Source organism: Hyla sarda, chromosome 2 (genome assembly GCF_029499605.1).
Source record: "Hyla sarda isolate aHylSar1 chromosome 2, aHylSar1.hap1, whole genome shotgun sequence".
NCBI lineage: Eukaryota > Metazoa > Chordata > Amphibia > Anura > Hylidae > Hyla > Hyla sarda.
This window is the reverse complement of record NC_079190.1, coordinates 339,440,773-339,463,037: the sequence shown is the minus strand read 5'-3', so window position 1 is coordinate 339,463,037 and position 22,265 is coordinate 339,440,773. Positions and strand designations below refer to the sequence as shown.

At 44.1% G+C, this 22,265-nt stretch overlaps 1 protein-coding gene across 14 annotated transcripts in view; it reads right to left on the bottom strand.

Moving 5' to 3' along the window:
• The window catches only part of PLEKHA6 (pleckstrin homology domain containing A6), a 185,671-nt gene that overhangs the window by 93,937 nt on the left and 69,469 nt on the right, over nt 1–22,265 (bottom strand). Inside the window, exon 1 of one of the 14 annotated variants that reach the window (XM_056558107.1) lies at nt 10,693–10,849. The exons of the other annotated variants lie outside the window; for them this stretch is intronic. The gene's annotated coding sequence lies outside the window, so the exon portion shown is untranslated. Of the gene's footprint in view, nt 1–10,692; nt 10,850–22,265 lie in introns of those variants that run through there. 14 annotated transcript variants of the gene reach the window in all.

Below are 22,265 nucleotides of genomic sequence, written 5' to 3'. Positions count from 1 at the left end.
AGAGCTCTGTGGTCAGACAGAAAAGAACTATACAACTTCCTCTGGAGCATACAGCAGCTGATAAGTACTGGAAGGATTAAGATTTTTAAATAGAATATACAAATCTGTTTAGCTTTTTGGCACCTGTTGATTTAAAAAATGTGTTTCCAATTGGAGAATCCCTTTAAACCCAGCTCCTGTATCAGTAGTCCATATAATAGATTATTGAGATGTCCCCTACAGTCATAGTACTATTAGGAACATCTAACAGACATTAAATCGTCAATGGACTCAATCGACTATAACCTCAAGGCTGGAGAAACTCTTGGGTCTCTTTAGAGGCCTAAGACTTTACTAAAATAGTCCTTCATTATTCTCAGAACAAGATTTGTGTGTAATAAAATATAAGACAGATTCTAAAACAAGCCTTGTAAAAGCAGGTTGCAAGGTGAGAGACATACTCAGGACACAATATGAAGGCATGAAGACCCACACTTTTCAAGACATAATACAGTTTTCAGTTTATAACTCTATATACACTTTTTTGTTATGTATATAATTCCACATGTGTCAATTCATAGTTTTGATGCCTTCAATGTGAATCTACAATTTTCATAGTCATGAAAATAAAGAAAACTCTGAATGAGGCTGGGTTCACACTACGTTTCTCCCATACGGGAGCGCATACGGCAGGGGGGAGCTAAAACCTCGCGCTCTCGTATGCCACCGTATGCGCTCCCGTATGTCATTCATTTCAATGAGCCGGCCGGAGTGAAACGTTCGGTCCGGTCGGCTCATTTTTGCGCCGTATGCGCTTTTACAACCGGACCTAAAACTGTGGTCAACCACGGTTTTAGGTTCGGTTGTAAAAGCGCATACGGCACAAAAATGAGCCGACCGGACCGAACGTTTCACTCCGGCCGGCTCATTGAAATGAATGACATACGGGAGCGCATACGGTGGCATACGGGAGCGCGAGGTTTTAGCTCCCCCCTGCCGTATGCGCTCCCGTATGGGAGAAAACGTAGTGTGAACCCAGCCTCATTCAGAGTTTTCTTTATTTTCATGACTATGAAAATTGTAGATTCACATTGAAGGCATCAAAACTATGAATTAACACATGTGGAATTATATACATAACAAAAAAGTGTAAAAATATGTCATATTCTAGGTTCTAGACAGCTTTTGCTTTGATTACTGCTTTGCACACTCTTGGCATTCTCTTGATGAGTTTCAAGAGGTAGTCACCTGAAATGGTCTTCCAAAAGCCTTGAAGGAGTTCCCAGAGATGCTTAGCACTTGTTGGCCCTTTTTGCCTTCACTCTGCAGTCCAGCTCACCCCAAACCATCTCGATTGGGTTCAGGTCCGGTGACCAGGTCATCTTGCGCAGCACCCTATCACTCTCCTTCTTGGTCAAATAGCCCTTACACAGCCTGGAGGTGTGTTTGGGGTCATTGTCCTGTTGAAAAATAAATGATGGTCCAACTAAATGCAAACCGGATGGAATAGCATGCCGCTGCTAGATACTGTGGTAGCCATGCTGGTTCAGTCTGCCTCAAATTTTGAATAAATCCCCAACAGTGTCACCAGCAAAGCACCCCGACACCATCACACCTCCTCCTCCACACCAGCACACCTGTGAAGTGAAAACCATTTCAGGTGACTACCTCTTGAATCTCAACAAGAGAATGCCAAGAGTGTGCAAAGCAGTAATCAAAGCAACAGGTGGCTACTTTGAAGAACCTAGCATATGTCATATTTTCAGTTGTATCACACTTTTTTGTTATGTCTATAAGTCCACATGTGTTAATTCATAGTTTTGATGCCTTCAGTGTAAATATGCAATTTTCATAGTCATGAAAATAAAGAAAACTCTGAATGAGAAGGTGTGTCCAAACTTTTGGTCTGTACTGTTATATATATTATATATATGTTTAAAATATGTTTATAAAATACTTTTATTTTAAACATTTTATGCAAAACCTTTTTTTTCCTCTACCCAGTGGTCAAGAATATTTCCCAACATAGACCTCTGATCAAAAGCTGCAACATATGGCGCTGTACAAGCATATAGTGGCATATGCTGCCCTTTTACATTTTACTGTAAAATGTACAGTTCACCACATGGTATATTATTTTTACTGCACTTCTCTGTACAAGAATGTAAAGCAAACTATGCTTTTCTGTATTGTATATAAGAGGATGCTCTTTCGTCAAGCCCCAGATGCATGCAGCCCCATGGTTATGTTCAGCATATGCACAAGAAGCTCTTGCAGTATATTTTATTAATGTATTAACATAAAAAGAAAAGCCTGGTCAGCTAATTTTATGGCATGAAACTAATGTTCCCCAGTATTTTATTAAAATGTTGTGGAGGCCTCTCAACAAATTCAATGCAAGCAAGCAATTTGGAAGTCTGCTTGCCGTGATCTGGGGCAATGACAACCTTTAAAGGGATACTCCACCCCTAGACATCTTATCCCCTATCCAAAGGATAGGGGATAAGATGTCTGATTGCGGGGGTGCTGCCACTGGGGACCCCTGCGATCTCCCTGCTGCACCCAGCATTCGTTTAGAGCATCAGGTGCAGCAGAGAGGCTTGTGACGTCACAACAACGCCCCCCTCAATGCAAGTCTATCCCGAGCACCGGATGTCTGGGGTGCCGCAGCCGAGATCGTGGGGATTAGACATATTATCCCTTATCCTTTGGATAGGGAATAAGATGTCTAGAGGCGGAGTACCCCTTTAACATATGCCAGGTTGTTCTGACACATAGCAGCACTGCTACTTCTGGGCCTGATCAGGACATTTATTGTCATCTAGGTCAGATAAATTGCTAACCTCTTCTGGTTTTTGGTTATTTCATGAAGATGTAGACATGAGAGATAAGTATCATTTCTATACAGGTTTTACTTTTATTTAGGAGGTTTTGCATGCATAGGGCTCTGCTTAGACCCCACTTTTAACCATAAACATGACTTTGTGTTATTTACATAATTTGCTGTGATACATGAAGGCAACTGAAATAAATATCATTCGGATTGTTGTAGCTGTCATGTGCATGATAACACGTGTATTTTCTTTTACAATAAGTGATTCAGCCGAAAAAAATGTACATGGATCTAAGGTTATGACTGACGCAACAAATTTCTGTTAGGATATTTTTTTATGCCATAAACATGACAAGCTGTAATAGCTGATGTCAACATCAAACTATTAACCTTTATCTATCTTTTATATGCCTGGCAATCTGTAGTCATCAGTTCCAATGACGTACTGATGGACTCCAGCCTGGGTGGCTGTAGGTATCCCAGGATCTGATGGCTGTCCAGGTTATAGCAATGCTGACCAAACAAAAAGAACAAAAATATAGTAACTCACTCAAACATTAGTGTGGCTCCAAATGGGGAGCAATGCTATAGTACACTGCTCAAAAAAATAAAGGGAACACTAAGATGACACATCTGTCAGGATCCGGATACTGTGAGGATACTGGTGGTGGATCCTCTGTGTCAGTGGGGTGATTGGGGTGGACCGGTTCTAAGTCGCTACTGGTATTCACCAGAGCCCGCCGCAAAGCGGGATGGTCTTGCTGCGGCGATAGCAACCAGGTCATGTCCACCGGTAACGGCTCAACATCACTGACTGCTGAGAGTGGCGTGGGACAGGAGGACTAGACAGAGGCGAGGTTAGAGGTAGCAGAAGGTCAGGGCAGGCGGCAAGGTTCGTAGTCAAGGGCAACGGCAGAAGGTCTGGTAACACTGGTAAGGCAAACACAGAAACGCTTTCACAAGGCACTGAGGCAACAAGATCCGGCCAGGACAGGAAGGGGAAGTGGGTTTAAATAGGCATGGATCAGATGGGAGCTAATTACACTGATTGGGCCAGGCACCAATTAGTGGTGCACTCACTGGCCCTTTAAATCTTAGAGAGCTGGCGCGCGCGCGCCCTAGAGATCGGAGCCGCGCGCGCCAGGACGTGACAGCCGGGGAACGGGACAGGTAAGTAGATTGAGATGCGACCCGCGAGCGGGCGCGTCCCGCTATGCGAATCGCATCCCCGCCGGCAGTGACAGTGCAGCGCTCCCGGTCAGCGGGTCTGACCGGGGTGCTGCAGAGAGGAGAACGCTGCGAGCGCTCCGGGGAGGAGCAGGGACCCGGAGCGCTCGGCGTAACAACATCCTAGATCTGAATGCGATGAACTAATTGTATGAAATACTTTTGTCTTTACATACTTGAATGTGCCGACAACAAAATCACACAAAAATTATCAATGGAAATCAAATTTATCAACCCATGGAGGTCTGGATATGGAGTCACACTTCTTACCTTTACAAAATCATAATTCTTTAAATTTTGCACCTAAAAAGCCATATGATGGCTTATTTTTTGCGCCACCAATTCTACTTTGTAATGCCATCAATCATTTTACTAAAAAATCTATGGCGAAATGGGGAAAAAAATCATTGTGTGACAAAATTTAAGAAAAAAATGCCATTTTGTAACTTTTGGGGGCTTCTGTTTCTACACAGTAATTTTTCGGTAAAAATGACACCTTTTCTTTATTCTGTAGGTCCATACGATTAAAATGATACCCTACTTGTATAGGTTTGATTTTGTCGTACTTCTGGAAAAAAAATCATAACTAAATGCCCAAAAATGTATACGTTTAAAATTGTCATCTTCTGACCCCTATAACTTTTTATTTTTCTGCAGTATGAGGGCTGTTGTTAGAGGATGGGCCCAACCCGCTATAACGCGGGGCCACGAAAGGGAGTGAACTAAGGGCGTACAGGTACACCCTGGGTCCTTAAGAGGCTAAAACAAGTCAAAATGAGGCTCAGTAGTGTGTGTGGCACAGCATATGTTCTCACAAGGGGTCTGAGGATCTCTGTACCTAATGGCAGTCAGGCTACCTCTGGCAAGCACAAGAAGGGCTGTGCGGCCCCCCAAAGAAATGCCACCCCACACCATTACTGACTCACCACCAAACCGGTCATGCTGGAGGATGTTGCAAGCAGCAGAACGTTCTCCACGGCATCTCCAGACTCTGTCACATCTGTCACATGTGCTCAGTGTGAACCTGCTTTCATCTGTGAAGAGCACAGGGCACCAGTCTCTGGCAAATGCCAAACGTCATGCACGGGTGTTGGGCTGTAAGCACAACCGCCACCTGTGGATGTCGGGCCCTCATACCACCCTCATGGAGTCTGTTTCTGACCATTTGAGTGGACACATGCACATTTGTAGTCTGCTGGAGGTCATTTTGCAGGACTCTGGCAGTGCTCCTCCTGCTCCTCCTTGCACAAAGGTGGAGGTAGTGGTCCTGCAGCTGGGTTGTTGCCTTCCTATGGACTCCTCCACGTCTCCTGATGTACTGGTCTGTCTCCTGGTAGCGCCTCCATGCTCTGGACACTACGCTGACAGACACAGCAAACCTTCTTGCCACAGCTCGCATTGATGTGCCATCCTGGATGCGCTGCACTACCCGAGCCACTTGTGTGCGTTGTAGACTCTGTGTCATACTACCACTTGAGTGAAAGCACTGCCAACATTCAAAAGTGACCAAAACATCAGCCAGAAATCATAGGAACTAAGAAGTGGTCTGTGGTCACAACCTGCAGAACCACTCCTTTATTAGGGGTGTCTTGCTCATTGCCTATAATTTCCACCTGTTGTCTGTTCCATTTGCACAACAGCATGTGAAATTGATTGTCAATCAGTGTTGCTTCCTGAGTGGACAGTGTGATTTCACAGAAGTGTGATTGACTTGGAGTTACATTGTGTTAAGTGTTCCCTTTATTTTTTTGAGCAGTGTATGTTATATACTGGAGTGCACAAATGTCAGTGCAACAGATCCCTGTGTGTCTGTGTGGGTGTCTGTGTGGGCTTAGCATGTCAAGGTATCTCTGTATCATGTTACATCCCACAATACCGTCCCATTCCTGACATACCAAAGGGATGCGGAGGGCTGCAAGTCCTAGGCCAAACACACTCAATCCTGCTCTAAAACGCCATCTCTTATGATAAAGAGAAAAAACAGGAAGAAAAACCTGGTATTTACAATGCAAAAAACCTACTGCTAAAAACAACAACAACATGTGACAATATTTATAAATCCAGGGTAAACGTTTTTGTCTAGCCTGTAATATAGCGGAATAAAGAGAAGTTAGCATAGAGCAGCCCTCAGAGCTGCCAGCAGCTGTCCACAGCCCTATCACAGGCTCCATTCTCTTCTGAAAGGACCAGGGACCTTGGGACAATGTTTACAGAGGAAAACAAACAAGCACTGTATACTGTCCTATTAACCATTTCTGCCACAGCACCATTAGCACTTGCTTTACAAGCTTGATAGCTGTCTATTAGGTTCTGTAAAGTATCCACTGTGCGTAGGAACCTCCCTGAATAAATCATACATTAAAGAGGATCTGTCAGGTTCCCATGTGCACCAACTCCCAGCATACCTTAAAGGGGTAATCCCGTAGAAAACTTTACCAACTGGTGCCAGAAAGTAAAAAAAATCTTAATCCTTCCAGTACTTTTTAGGGGCTGTATACTTAAGAGAAATCCAAAAAAGAAATGCATTTCCTCTGATGTCCTGACCACAGTGCTCTCTGCTGACCTCTGCTGTCCATTTTAGGAACTGTCCAGAGCAGGAGAAAATCCCCATAGCAAACATATGCTGCTCTGGACAGTTCCTAAAATGGACAGCAGAGGTCAGCAGAGAGCACTGTGGTCATGACATCACAGGAAACATTTCATTTTTGGATTTCTCTTTAGTATACAGCCCCTAAAAAGTACTGGAAGGATTAAAAAAAAATGTATAGAAGTGATTTAAAAATCTGTTTAATTCTGACACCAGCTGATTTAAAAAAAAAAAAAAAGTTTTCCACGGGAGTACCCCTTTTATTCTATGCTGAAAAGAGAAACAAAGGCGCTCCATGTGGAGTATCACCAGTAATCCAGTGAAGGGGGAGGGGAATAGGTAGTCTCTTACCAACTTCGGTTGTGCACCTGCATATACAATAATGGAGAGCGTTTGTATGGGAAGCAGCTATCCCCTCTGCAGGCTTTCTGATGTAAACGTAGAGAATAGATCAAGACTTCAAAAGGAATTCAGGAACTCACCAGCGCTGACAGGATAGAAACAATGGAGATACAAGACCATCGGAGTGAACACTTTATAATCCAAGATGCAACGCGTTTCGCAACGCATGCGCAGCTTCCTCAGGAAGCTGCGCATGTGCAGCGAAACGCGTTGCATCTTGTACCTCCGTTGATTCTATCCTGGTCCGGTGAATTCCTTTATTTCTTTTGAAGTCTTGATCTATTCTCTTAAAGGGGAACTCTGGTGGAAACAAGTAGAAAACAATTGTTTTCAAATCAACTGGTGCCTGAAAGTTAAACAGATTTGTAAATTACTTCTATTAAAAAAAGCTCAATCCTTCCAGTACTTATTAGCTGCTGTACAAAACAGACATTTGTGAATTTATTTTCTGTCTGACCACAGTGCTCTCTGCTGACACCCCTGTCCGTGTCAGGAACTGTCTGGATTAGAATCATATCCCCATTGAAAACCTCTCCTGCTCTGGACAGAGGTATCAGCAGAGAGCACTGTCGTCACAGAAAAGTAGAATCTGCAATATACAGCAGCCGATAAGTACTAGAAGGGTTAAGATTTGTAAATAGAAGTGATTTACAAATCTGTTTAACTTTCTTGCATCAGTTGATTTGAAAACATTTTTTCCCCCCCACCGGAGTTCCCCTTTAATTCTATCCTGAACATATAAGGTGGTTTTTAAGGCCACCCCCATTCATCCACTAAGATCCTGAACGGCTGTTACTGTCCATCCAATGTGAACAGTGAGCAGTGTAATCTCACAATATGACAGCTTTTATGCTCTTGTGCGATTTTTCACCCCTCTGTACTAATTTCTAAGAGGATCAAGGACCAAGGACAGCAGAAGCAACTGCAGAGTCTTGGGTACCTGTATTCCCTCTGCGGACGGTTCTGCTCACTACTTGTGGAGTCTGTCCTGGCTCTTGATCCTATTGGAAATCATAGTGGAGGAACAGGGACAGTAAAATACATTGCAAACTTGCTGCAGAAAAACAAAAAAAGAGGTTTATCCTTAGGTTTCTGCTGCAGATTATCACGACAACTTTCTACGCCATAGATTTTGCCACACGGAACCAATTTAGTCCTCGACTTATCCGCATCCAGCCAACCGCCAAAGTGGATTTCAAATTTGCGACAGAAAAAAAATCTGCGCTGTAGTTTACACCAGCTATCGCACATTCCCAAAAAAAACATTGGGACACAGATTATGGCCACAATTTACATACATGTAAATGTTTTGTCTAACTCCTTGTGAAGATCAGATATAAACACGCCTTTAAAGGGGTACTCCGGTGGAAAACTTTTTTTTTTTTTTTTTTTTATCTGGTGCCAGAAAGTTAAACAGATTTGTAAATTACTTCTATTAAAAAATCTTAATCCTTCCAGTACTTATTAGCTGCTGAATACTACAGAGGAAATTCTTTTCTTTTTGGAACACAGAGCTCTCTGCTGACATCATGACCACAGTGCTCTCTCCTGACATCTCTGTCCATTTTAGGAACTGTCCAGAGCAGCATATGTTTGCTATGGAGATTTTCTCCTACTCTGGACAGTTCATAAAATGGACAGAGATGTCAGCAGAGAGCACTGTGGTCATGATGTCAGCACAGAGCTCTGTGTTCCAAAAAGAAAATAATTTCCTCTGTAGTGTTCAGCAGCTAATAAGTACTGGAAGGATTAAGATTTTTTAATAGAAGTAATTAGAGATGAGCGAACTTACAGTAAATTCGATTCGTCACGAACTTCTCGGCTCGGCGGTTGCTGACTTTTCCTGCATAAATTAGTTCAGCTTTCCGGTGCTCCGGTGGGCTGGAAAAGGTGGATACAGTCCTAGGAAAGAGTCTCCTAGGAATGTATCCACCTTTTCCAGCCCACGGGAGCACCTGAAAGCTGAACTAATTTATGCAGGAAAAGTCATCAACTGCCGAGCTGAGAAGTTCGTGACGAATCGAATTTACTGTAAGTTCGCTCATCTCTAGAAGTAATTTACAAAAAAAAAAAAAGTTTTCCATGGGAGTACCCCTTTAACTGATGCTGGCGGTTTTATATATACAGAGATGTGATCGGTCCTTTTTAAAGGGGTCAGCCCAAAAAATAAAAGTTATCCCCTACTTACAGGACAGGAAATGGCTAGCTAATTGTGGGGGTTCAACTTCTGGGACCCCTACTGATCATAAGAATGGAGGTCATGTGAATGAAGTAGCAGATTACAGTACATGCTCGGCCTCTGCTCTATTCATTCTTTAGGGCAGTGGTCTCACTTCTGTGACCCTCCAGATGTAGCAAAACTACAACTCCCAGCATACCCAGACTACTGCTCTAGGAGACTTCCGACCACCACCTGGTTGGTCACCTCTCAATTTAGGGTCTGGACTGGGACTGATTTATTCTCAAAACCAGATTTTAGCCTCAAAAGGTGGAATATTTTCAAACATGTCACAAGTGAAATGTTTTTGGGACAATGCCACTTTAAAAAAAAACCTTTGACATGTTGTGAGTGTTCAGACCTCGACTGACGGCTGGAACTAGCTGGGAGAAGAGCGTGGTTAGCGAGACAACCTTACAATGGAAGTCTATGGGATTGTCACGTTTTCATCCATACGGGACCGCATACTGCTGGGTGGAGCTAAAATCGGGTGCTCCCGTATCCCTCCCTGTATGTAATTCATTTCAATGAGCCGACCGGAGTAAAACGGTGACTCCGGTCGGCTCATTTTTGCCCCATATGCGGTTTTCCCACCGGACCTAAAACCGTAGTGGACCCCCGTAGTTGGGAAAAGCGCATACGGGGCAGCAATTTACTCCGGTCGGCTCATTGAAATGAATTACATACAGGCAGGGATACGGGAGCGCCTGGTTTTAGCTCCCCCCAGCAGTATGTGGTCCCGTATGGCTGAAAACGTGGTGTGAACCCACCCACAACTGTACTTGTTCTAACACTTGGTCGGGGTCTGAACACTCAGACCCTGACCGATTAAAACTTTTGGCACATCTGACATGTCAAGTTTTTTTTTTAAAGCGACAGGTACACTTTAAAATAATTGCCCTATTGATAGGAGAGTCGCTGACAGGGCTCTCTTTCCCAGGTGCCCACAGCACCCCTGATACCTGCTTTATACAGTGCCCCTGCTGTACCTGCTGGTGGGCATCAGGGCAGTAACAATTTCTATTGACCATTGTACAGAATGACCCATCCAGGCACAATCTACACACAGTCAATATTGTGTATACATCAGCAGTCTCCACAGATGTTGCAAAACTACAATACCCAGCATGCCCGGACAGCCGTTGGCTGTCCGGGCATGCTGGGTATTGTAGTTTTGCAACATCTGGAGGTTCCCAGTTTGGTAAATACACAGTAAACAGTTTAGTCATAGGTCAATGACAAGCTTAGCCATTGTATACTATACTGTCTGCTGGGCACCTGTGTCACATGACCAGTACAGGTAGTCCCCGTTCAGAAACAGCAAGCAGAGATCTTATTCTAGTGTATAGGTTGTATCCTGTGAGGGGAGAGGCAGGTGAAGGGTTTACCTAGTAATATCATAGAGGAATACCGGCCAGGTACCGGGCAGCACACAGTCACACGTACCTGCTCTCACGGGTAGAGCGGTGTCCAGTGCACGTCCATAGAGCTAGCAGCCTGCCGCAGCCATCTCACCTGTACCCGGTGGTGACAGAGCGGTGACAAGTGACAGCCACTCCCGCAGCTCACACCGATCCCGAGAACTGGCCTAGCAGCCGCTGTCCTGGCCCCGCCCCGGCTCCTCCCCCTTCTCCGCGCTCTTATCAGGGACTCTCCTCAGCCGCCTCCTGTCCTCTGCTCCCCACACGGTCCAGGTGCGGGCGGCTACACCCTCCGTATAACCGCATTGTGCCTCACAGTCCCAGCATAGTGTGCAGCCCATACAGGAAAGAAGCGGGAGGTGGGGGAAAAACACAGGGCTATGTTCACACGGCTTCCATCTGTGGTACACCGTCTGCAGTGTAGCTCACTCCCTTTTATTGCTGTGGTTTTGTCCAAGCAAATCAGTCCCATGCGTTTTCCGTCTGGTTTATGCACAGAACATGTCACTTCTCCGGTGTATAGTGTGAACTGTGCTGTGTATGCTCATTGACAACAATGGGACACATACTATAGACAGTCGTCACCTGTACCCAGGGCTCAAGTCCTGCAAAAACGCTTGGGAATTGAGTACCTGCACTTAATCCACAGCAGGAACACTGGGGGAGATTTATCATTCAAAGTGTACCCTACTCTTTTTTTTTTTTTTACCGCCGTTTTTCCTGTCAGGCTGCATTCACATCTCGTTTTTGCAATACAGTTGCCGTATCCGGTTTCATTGAAAAAACGTATTGCAAACCGTATATATAGACATTTCATTGTAAACCGTATGCCAACCGTAGCATCAGGTTGTGTACGTTTTGCATCATTTACAGGGTTATACGATTTTTAACGGTCCACCAAGCCGCAGTCTACTACGGTTTTGTGTCCCGGTCAAAAGCCATATCCAACCTGTATACGGTTATTTTAAAATGGAGTTCTATGGTAACCGTATTGAACCGTATGTGAGTACGATTACATCCGGTTTGCACAATGCTGTTTCTTTTATTTTTTGGAAATTCAGTAATAAAAAAAAGAACTTTATTTAACCCCTTAAGGACTCAGCGTTTTTACCGTTTTTGCATTTTCGTTTTTTGCTCCTTACCTTTAAAAAATCATAACTCTTTCAATTATGCACCTAAAAATCCATATGATGGCTTATTTTTTGTGCCACCAACTCTACTTTGTAATTACATCAGTCATTTTACCCAAAAATCTATGGGGAAACGGAAAAAAAATCGTGAGACAAAATTGAAAAAAAAAACGCCATTTTGTAACTTTTTGGGGCTTCTGTTTCTACATAGTACATTTTTCAGTAAAAATGACACCTTATCTTTATTCTGTAGGTCCATACGATTAAAATGATACCCTACTTATATAGGTTTGATTTTGTCGAACTTCTGGAAAAAATCATAACTAGATGCAGGAAAATTTATACGTTTAAAATTGTCATCTTCTGACCCCTATAACTTTTTTATTTTTCTGCGTATGGGGCGGTATGAGGGCTCATTTTTTTGCGCCGTGATCTAAAGTTTTTAGCGGTACCATTTTTGCATTGATACAACTTATTTTTTGCGCGCACGCCATTGACCGTGCGGTTTAATTAACAATATATTTTTATTATTCGGACATTTCCACACACGGTGATACCATATATGTTTATTTTTATTTACACTTTTTTTTTATGGGAAAAGGGGGGTGATTCAAACTTTTAATAGGGAAAGGGGTTAAATGATCTTTTATTCACTTTTTTTTTTTTTCACTTTTTTTTTGCAGTGTTAAAGCTCCCATAGGGACCTATAACACTGCACACACTGATCTATTACATTGATCAGTGGTTTCTTATAGGAAACCTGTCATCGATGATTCTGCCGCTTGACTGCTCATGCCTGGATCTCAGGTACTGAGCAGTCATTCGGCAATCGGACAGCGAGGAGGCAGGTAGGGGCCCTCCAACTGGTCCTGTAAGCTGTTCGGGATTTCACTGATGGAATCGTATGCACATACAGTTCTGTACGGTCCTCATTGACTCCCATGTTAAAAAATAAGTATACGGTTTGATACCGTTTTTCACCTGGACCAAAAAATGTGTAGGCTACGGTTTTGGGTACGGGAAAAAAACTGACAAACCTTACAGGATGCAAAACTGACACAACCTGATGCATCTTCTGGCATAAGGTTTTCAATGGAGAGTCAATACATACGGTTTTCAATACGGTTCCGTACGGTTTTCACACTGAAAACTTATACGGGAACTGTATTGCAAAAACGTGGTGTGAATGCACCCTAAATCGGAAATAGGTGTACTGCTACTCAAAAACTTAGGAAACGTCTACTATAAAAGTCGCACAAATGTCGCTAATATGACATGACTGCGCCATTACAGCGCCAATGATAGATGGAAAATAATGTCTATATTGAATGATAATTCTCCCCCACTGTTCCCATTAGCAGTAGTCCTTCAGGACCAGCTCGTCGTGGATGAGTTCCCTCACTTTTTTCCCCCAGGACTTGACCCCCCCCCTTCCTGTTACCTGGATGTAAATTAGATATGCCTTGAATTCCATCTCAGATTTTTTACAGATTTTTTTTCACAATGTGAACATAGCCTAAGGGGGTTTCCCATCAGGACAGCTGTTTTGGGGGCACTTTAGGCTGCAATAGTGGAATGCTGGATGTCTGGATGTAGAGTCTGTAGTATGGGAGTATAAATTGTCTTACAACAGCCTTAGGCCACCAACAGACACAGATTCGTCAATTTGGCTTGGCATTTTATTGGCCTGAAGAAAAACTGCACAAAAAAACTTCCCTCTTGCAAAGTTACATTCACATACGGCGCCACTAGAGGATGAAAATCTTTGGTTGCAGCATTTATGGTAAAAAGAAGGAAAAAAAAAAAAAAAGGCCAGGTGGCGAGTATGGCATTTTCTAGAGGCTTGGTGTCACACATAATAGGGGAAAGTTATCAAAACCTGTGCAGAGGAAGATTGATGCTGTTGCCCATATCAGCCAATCAGATCGCTTCTTTCATAAAAAAAAAAAGTTCTCTGAAAAATAAAGGAAGCGATCTGATTGGTTGCTATGGGCAACTAAGTATAAGCCGAGTTTTTCAGCACGATTTTTCGTGCTGAAAACGCCCCCCTCGGCTTATACTCGAGTGAACTCTCCGCCTCTCAATCCCTTCATCAGTGGTCTTCAACCTGCAGACCTCCAGCTGTTGCAAAACTCCAACTCCCAGCATGCCCGGGCATGCTGGGTGTTGTAGTTTTGAAACCTCTGGAGGTCTGCAGGTTGAAGACCCCTGGGGCCTTCGTCATCATCTAGTCATCATCCAGCCTCCCCCCCCCCCTTTTGTATTGTTTTGCGGGAAGTTGGGGTGAGCTGGTCCGGGCCATCTATGCTGCAGGGACCTTTCACCATTTTCACCGGGGGCTTCTTCTCCGCGCTTCGGGCCCGGCCCAGGACTAGTGACATTGCCTTGATGACAATGCACAGGGATGTTGCGCATGAACGTCCCTGTGCGTCGTCGTCAAGGCAATGTCACTAGTCCGGGGCCGGGCCCGAAGCGCGGAGAAGAGGCCCCCCGGTGGAAATGGACAGCCCACAACGACTAATCCTCCCCACCGGACGGTCCCTGCAGCATAGATGGCCCTGACCAGCTCACCCTAACATCCCGCCGAGGGGAGGTGAGTACAAAACAAAAGGTGGGGGGGGGGGGGGGGGGCTGGATGATGAAGAAGGCCGCAGTGGTCTTCAACCTGTGGACCTCCAGAGGTTTCAAAACTACAACCCGGGCATGCTGGGAGGTGTAGTTTTGCAACATCTGGAAGTCCGCAGGTTGAAGACCACTGATGAAGGGATTGACAGGCGGTGATGATGAAGGAGGGGGGGGGATGATGACAGGGGTCTGGCTGATTACATGGGGGGATGATGTATTTCCCACCCTAGGCTTATAGTCGAGTCAATAACTTTTCCTGGGTTTTTGGGGTAAAATTAGGGGCCTCGGCTTATATTCGGGTCGGCTCTGAGAGGCCATCGCATGTTGAAATTATCGTATGTCGGGGCCATCGTATGTCGAGGGGTCAATGTATGTAAGTGTGTGTGTGTATATATATATATATATATATATATATATATATATATATATATATATATATATATATATATATAATCCTTTAAATGTTTCTATACAAAAAGTGGCTAATATGTGAAGCATAGGACAGCACCATCACCATCCTTCTAATAAATAATAGCTGGCACTCTCAAGGCCTCATAGTATAGAAATAGAATGTGGGAATAAGCAGTTCAAACATGGCAGATTTGTTGCAGGAATTTTTGCAAGTGTCCCATTCATGTGAATAGGTTTTGCAGAAATCCTTGTGCATGTGGCTTTAAAAATCCCATTCACATGCATGGAATAAATATTTCAGTGGCAGAAATTCCTGCAATGCATATGCTGTGTGTGAATATGGGTCAATGTCACACAAAAGTACTCATTTAAACTAATAGAATTATGAGAACTTATGATCAGTCAAGCCAGGATTTGTGGTGTTTTGTCATTGGCCATCTTCAGGATCAGCACTAGGACAGTGGTATGAGGTCAATTGAAAGGTTAATAGTCACAGGCCTGTCGTGCTCCAGGTCAGACGTGTTCACATGACTGGAGTGGCTGTACAGGTTCTTGAGGGTGGAGGAAGACCAGCCAACGTGTGCAGGTATCCCCCTCCCCCTCTGTGCCCTAGGGCTTCATGATCTCAAGGGTCAACAATGTATTGGTATGGCCTGTGCTTTCGCATTCATAATCTAAATTAAACTTCCTAAATGCCAGAAGAATAAAAAAAAAAAAAAAGAGAACCATGCCAGAATGTCTCTTTGTTGAAAAGTGATCAAAAAGTCTCCCCAGAATGCCACAAAAAATTTAAGCTCGCCCCAGAAAAACAAGCGGTAATCTGAAAAATAAAAGTATTTTTAACCCCTTAAGGACTGAGCCCTTTTTCACCTTAAAGGAGCACTATGGTGCTTTTTTTTTTAATTAACCCTCTGTGCCCGGGCTGCAAAATGAAACAAAACAAACTTCAAAGGGGTACTCCCATGGAAAGGTTTTTATATATTTTTTAAATCAACTGGTGCTAGAAAGTTAAGCAAATTTGTAAATTACTTCTATTAAAAAATCTTAATCCTTCCAGTACTTTTATGGGGCTGTATACTACAGAGGAAATGCTTTACTTTTTAGATTTCTCTGATGTCATGACCGCGGTGCTCTCTGCTGACCTCTGCTGTCCATTTTATAAACTGTCCCGAGCAGCATATGTTTGCTATGGGGATTTTCTCCTACTCTGGACAGTTCCTAAAATGGACAGCAGAGGTCAGCAGAGAGCACTGTGGTTGTGACATCAGAGAAATCCAAAAAGAAAAGCATTTCCTCTGTAGTATTTAGCCCCTAAAAAATACTGGAAGGATTAAGATTTTTTAATAGAAGTAATTTACCAATCTGTTTAACTTTCTGGCACCAGTTGATTTAAAAAACAAACAAACAAACAAACGTTTTCCACAGGAGTACCCCTTTAACTCACCTGCCTACATTCCCCGTTTCTCCGATGTCGGTGTCCCGTTGTCCGGTCCCTGTCTTCTTCCACTTCTCGCGGGTCAGTGAGTCACGCTGCTCTCAGCGTATCACCAGCCGCAGCGGGACATTGCTGTGGCCGGTATCACCGACCCGCAGGAAGCGGAAGAAGACAGGGGCCGGAGAAGGGGACACCGACATCGGAGCAACGGAGGAACGTAGGCAGGTGAGTTAAAGTTTGATTTGTTTTATTTTGCAGCCTGGGCACAGAGGGTTAATCAAAAAAAGCACCATAGTACTCCTAAGGATTGAGCCCTTTTTTGCAATTCTGACCACTGTCACTTTATGCATTAATAACTCTGGGGTTCTTTTTCAGTTTATTCTGATTCTGAGATCGTTTTTTTTCGTGACATATTCCAAATAAATTATATATTGATTCACATATACAATATTTCTAGAAAATTTTAGAGGGCTTCAGCAGCAATTTTACAATTTTTCATGAAAAATTTAAAAATCGGAATTTTTCAGGGACCAGTTCAGTTTGAAGTGGATTTGAGGGGCCTTCATGTTAGTGATACCCCATAAATCACCCCATTATAAAAACTGCACCCCCCAAAGTATTCAAAATGATGTTAAGATTTTAGGTGTTTCACAGGAATAGCAGCAAAGTGAAGGAGAAAATTCTAAATCTTCATTTTTTACACTTGCATGATCTTGTAGACCCAATTTTTGCATTTTTCCAAGGGCTAAAAGGAGAGAAATCCCCCCAAAATTTGTAACCCCATTTCTCTCGAGTAAGGAAATACCTCATATGTGTGTGTCAAGTGTTCTGTGGGTGCACTAGAGGGCTCAGAAGAGAAGGAGCGACAATGGGATTTTGGAGAGTGGATTTTGCTGAAATGGTTTTTGGGGGCATGTCACATTTAGGAAGCCCATATGGTGCCAGAACAGCAAACAAAAAAAAAAACCACATGGCATACCATTTTGCAAACTACACCCCTCAAGGAACGTAACAAGTGGTCCAGTGAGCCTTAACACCCCACAGGTGTTTGACGACTTTTCGTTAAAGTTGAATGTGTAAATGAAAATTATTCTTTTTTCACAAAAATGCAGTTTTTTCTTCAAATTTCACATTTTTAAAAGTGGTAATAGGAGAAAATGCCCCATAAAATTTGGAACCCCATTTCTTCTGAGTATGGAAATACCCCATGTGTAGGCATCAATTTCTCTGCTGGCACACTACAATGCTCAGAAGAGAAGGAGCCCCATTGAGCTTTTGGAGAGAGAATTTGTTTGGAATGGGATTCAGGGGCCATAAGCACTGCATAGTGGTCTCCAAACTGTAGCCCTCCAGATGTTGCTAGGCAACAACTCACCTGCTTCCGTAGGATCACTGAACCAGGGAGCCACACGTCATGGCCGCCCGCCGCCGATCACTGCCCACTGCTGGTAAGTGACCTCCAGCTTCGGTCACCGCCAGTTCCCATGTTCTGCCCGGACTACAGTGGGTGGGCAGAGCGGGGGAATCGAACTTTAATCCCCCCCGCCCTGATCTGCCACTGGTCAGTCACTTCTGACCGACCAATAGCAGGAATAGGAAGGGTGGCACCCCTGCCACCTCACTCCTATCTCTTCAGGGGGATCGTGGGTGTCTTGGAAAGCCCCGATCCCCCTTATTTTCCAGGTCACCGGAGACCTGTATGACCCGGAATCGCCGTAGATCGCCGGTCCGAATTGACTGGTCTCAGAACCCCCCTCGGCAATGTGCCGGGATGCCTGCTGAATGATTTAGAATGCCTCCCGGTCTGGTCCCCGATCGGCTAGCGGTGAGCACCGAAATTCCCACAGGCGTACCTGTAACCCTGCGTCATAGTGGGTCGGGCCCAGCCCGGACCCGTGGCTAATAGCGCGCAGCACTGATCGCGGTGCCGTGCGCTATTAACCATTTAGACGCGGCGTTCAAAGTTGAACGCCGCGTCTAAAGTGAAAGTAATACAATGCCGGTTAGCTCAGGGGGCTGTTTGGACATCCCAAACAGCTGTGAAACAGAAGGGTCCCTTACCTTGCCTCCTGGTATCCGATCGCCGAATAACTGCTCAGTGCCTGAGATCCAGGCATGAGCAGTCAAGCGGCAGAATCATTGATCAGTGGTTTCCTATGAGAAACCATTGATCAATGTAAAAGATCAGTGTGTGCAGTGTTATAGCCGCCTATGGGAGCTATAACACTGCAAAAAAAAGTTAATAAAGATCATTTAACCCCTTCCTTAATAAAAGTTTGAATCACCCCCCCCCCCTTTTCCCATTTAAAAAATAAATACAAATTGAATAAAAATTAACATATGTGGTATCGCTGCGTGCAGAAATGTCCAAATTATAAAAATATATGGTTAATAAAACCGCATGGTCAATGGCGTACGCGCAAAAAAATTCCAAAGTCCAAAATAGTGTATTTTTGGTCACTTTTTATATCATGAAAAAATGAATAAAAAGCGATCAAAAAGTCTGATCAATACAAAAATTGTACCGCTAAAAATTTCAGGACTTAAGAACTCTGAAACGGGGGCGTACAGGTATGCCCTCCAGCCTTAAGGGGTTAAGAGTAGTATAAAATTTTGCACCAATATAACCACACTGCTTGCAGAATATAGTAGGCTGGTTATTCCTCCATATAGTTTTGGTTTTTTTTAGTACATAGTAAACATGGTATCATAACATGGTATCATAAAAAAATATATACATTTACATGTAAAAAAAAAAAAAAGGCATGGCTCTTGGAAGTTAGGGATGAAAACAAAGATGCAGCCTTCAAAAATCATGGTGTTGGAAAGGGGTTAAAGAGAACTGTCACTGTTGGCTTGCCTGTCATGTGATGAGCTTACAGGTGCATGGCTTATTATACTACATGGTGTTCAGAATTCAGAAAAATTCCAGTCAGTTCAGTATCGGTCAGTGAGTAACTGCTCTGGCAGGTTAGTACCACTTCATGTGGAAGGCATCGCACACCAGTGTCTGAGAAGTAAAAGTTTAAGTCACATGTTTTGTTACCCAGAGAGCACCAGGTGACCAAATGACCCACAGCTAGCCTATGGGCTCCTTGCTCAGCCTCTTTTATAAGGAGCGGAGAAGCTGCAATCTGCCTCTTTTGCTCTCATTTTCTGCTGAGGTCAAGTCCAGTCCAGACGTCTCAGAGCCAGTGTCCACCACATCTGGAGGCCTCAAGCCTAAATTACAGCCACAAGTCAGTCATCTCAGTCTACTGTCACTATCTTCATTCAATTCAAGTCTATTATAGTTCTATAGGCTTTTCTAGTCTGTGAAAGTTACTTCAAGTCCCATCAAGCTGTGAGGTCCCCTGTGTTACTGTTCATCTCTCTGGGATCCTGGCCTAGCTGTAAAGACTGTACCATCTGTCTACCTCAGTAAAGCTACTGTTAACCCTAACCTGGCCTTGGACTCTTATTTGCCCTGCCTAAACTAGGACTAGCAGTGCTACCATTCAGGTGGTTCTTGGTAAAACCACGCCCTGGCATCATGAACATTTAGGGGTTAAGACCATCTGCCCTTGGGCTACAAAATGCCCCATACACCTCACATCGCACCCCCGTGGCTCACCACAATTCATTGTAATGAGATTGAGATGGCCCAAGGCTAGAAGGCTTCTTATATGAATTCCTTGATGAACACAATTACCCTGGACAAATATTACAATGATTCGCTAGTTTCAACTGTGCCACCATAAAAGCTAGGCTGCATTTATATCTGGAAAGTGGCCTCTGTTCAAGGTATTTGTCAGCATACTGGCAGAACTCTATGCTGATGTATACTGCAGCAGGTCTATTGAGTTCAACAGGCCAACTGTATCTACTAGTAAGTACTACGTTCTGTCCATTTTTAAGTATATATTGTTGCACACAACAAAAATGTTATATTATATACTAGCAAATGGACTGAATGTAGTTACTGGTAGAATATGTTTGGTCCATTGAACTCAAGGAACCTGGCAGGAGTATAGCACAATATACATCAATATACATCATTTTGGTAGTATGTCGACTTATACCCCTTCACCTGTGAACGTAGCTTTATTAAATGTAGCTCCTAGCAGCATCTATATCACAAGTATCCTCTATAATGCCACTGGAGAAATTGTATGAATAACATAACATCCATCACTAGCATCCTATGAATAAATGGATGTCAGAATTGACTATAGTGGGTGGATTGTTTGGGGGGGGGGGGGTGCTGGTCCTTATAGTATTGGAATACCAGGCCAATACCTGCTCCATTTTCATGTCCTTTTCCATCTCCTTGTTCTAAAAGTCCATTTAATATTTAATAGCGGGCAACGACAGATGCTTAAAAACAGCATTGATGTATTAAAGGGGAACTCTGGTACCTAACAATTTATCACCTTTCCACAGGATAGGGGACAAATTTCTGATCTCAGGGGTCAATCGCTGCGACCCCTCTTGATATCCTGCCCGGCTATCCCCATGCATGGAGCGGGCATCGTTCCGTGCACGGAGCGGTGGCCAACACGCCCCCTCCATGCATCTTTAGAGAGAGCCAGAGAAACATGAGCACTGTATCTCTGCCTCTCCTATAGAGATGCATGGAGCGAATGTGTCAACCACAGCTCCGTGGTGGCAGCTCTGTACATGAGAAGAGCCGGGGTGCTGGGCAGGAGATTGCGGGCGTCCCACCGGTCGGACCCCCTGCCATCAGACACATATCCCCTATTCTGTGGATAGGGAATACGTTGTTAAATGGGCACTGTCACCAAACTTTTTTTTTAATATGTTGTAGTACTTATGTACTACAACATATCTCTAATATAAACCTATAAAAATTTTTTTTCATTAAAATAGTTTATTTTACTGTTGAAAACCGGCCACTAAGGGTCTCCCTCCTAGTGGCCGGCTGCAGGCTGGCGTGATGTCACGCCTGAATTCGGACTGATGCTGGCTGGGCATCAGTCCTAATTCATTCTGCCTGCGCTCGCTCCCTGCCTGTCAATCAGACAGGGGGGAGCGAGCGCTGAGAGCGCATTGGCTCCCTGGCTTGACACGCCGGCCCCGCCTCCCAGCGTCTACACGCCGCCGCTCTGCACTAGAGGTATTGGGGGGGGGGGTTTCGGGGGAGCGCCGCTGTCAAGTGTTTCAACTCACACCGCCGCTGCTTGACATGCTGGCCCCCCCCTCCCAGCATATACCCACTGCCGCCACCGCCGCTATGCACTAGAGGTATGGGGGGGGGGAAGCGCAGCCGCTGCTGCTCTGCACAAAGTTATTGTTTTCACCACAGGGTGCCTCCAGCTGTTTCACCACTACAACTCCCAGCATGCCCTGACAGCCAGTAGATGTCAGGGCAAGCTGGGAGTTGTAGTGGTGAAAAAGCTGGAGGCACTCTGTATAGTGAACTAAGGGCAGAAGTGTCGGCCCCAGCAGGCATCAGTGACGTGGTGCTTGCTGGGGAAGTCTGCCTGGTAGTGAGCACACTACCAGGCAGACAATAAGCCATTTTAATATAATTTAAAAAAATTTAAAGGCAGGGAGGAAGTTACGGATAGATGGGCAATAGGCAGGGACAGAAAAAAAAACGGATGGTGAGAGCTACTCTTTTTAAGTATCATAATTCCTCTTTTATGATAGAAGCAGAATATAAAATACATGTAGTGTATCAGGATATGCAGGTAGCTTCTATCTACAATATACGAGGTATGTGTGCTAAGTAAAGTCTACCTGTATCTCAACTGACACCAGATATTTATCACTGTGTGGACCTTTACGTGATAAAAATAGTGCTACTAGGCATGGAGGATCCTGGCGACAAGGTTCCAGATTCCTCACATACCCGTCAATAACAATACAGTAAAACTATTAGACTTATGTTTTTGCAACAGTCTGATCTTTACATATAGAAAAGAAGATAGCGTAAAAACAACTCCAACCAACGTGTCCTGTCCATGTCACGCACAAAGAGACTACAATGTCACC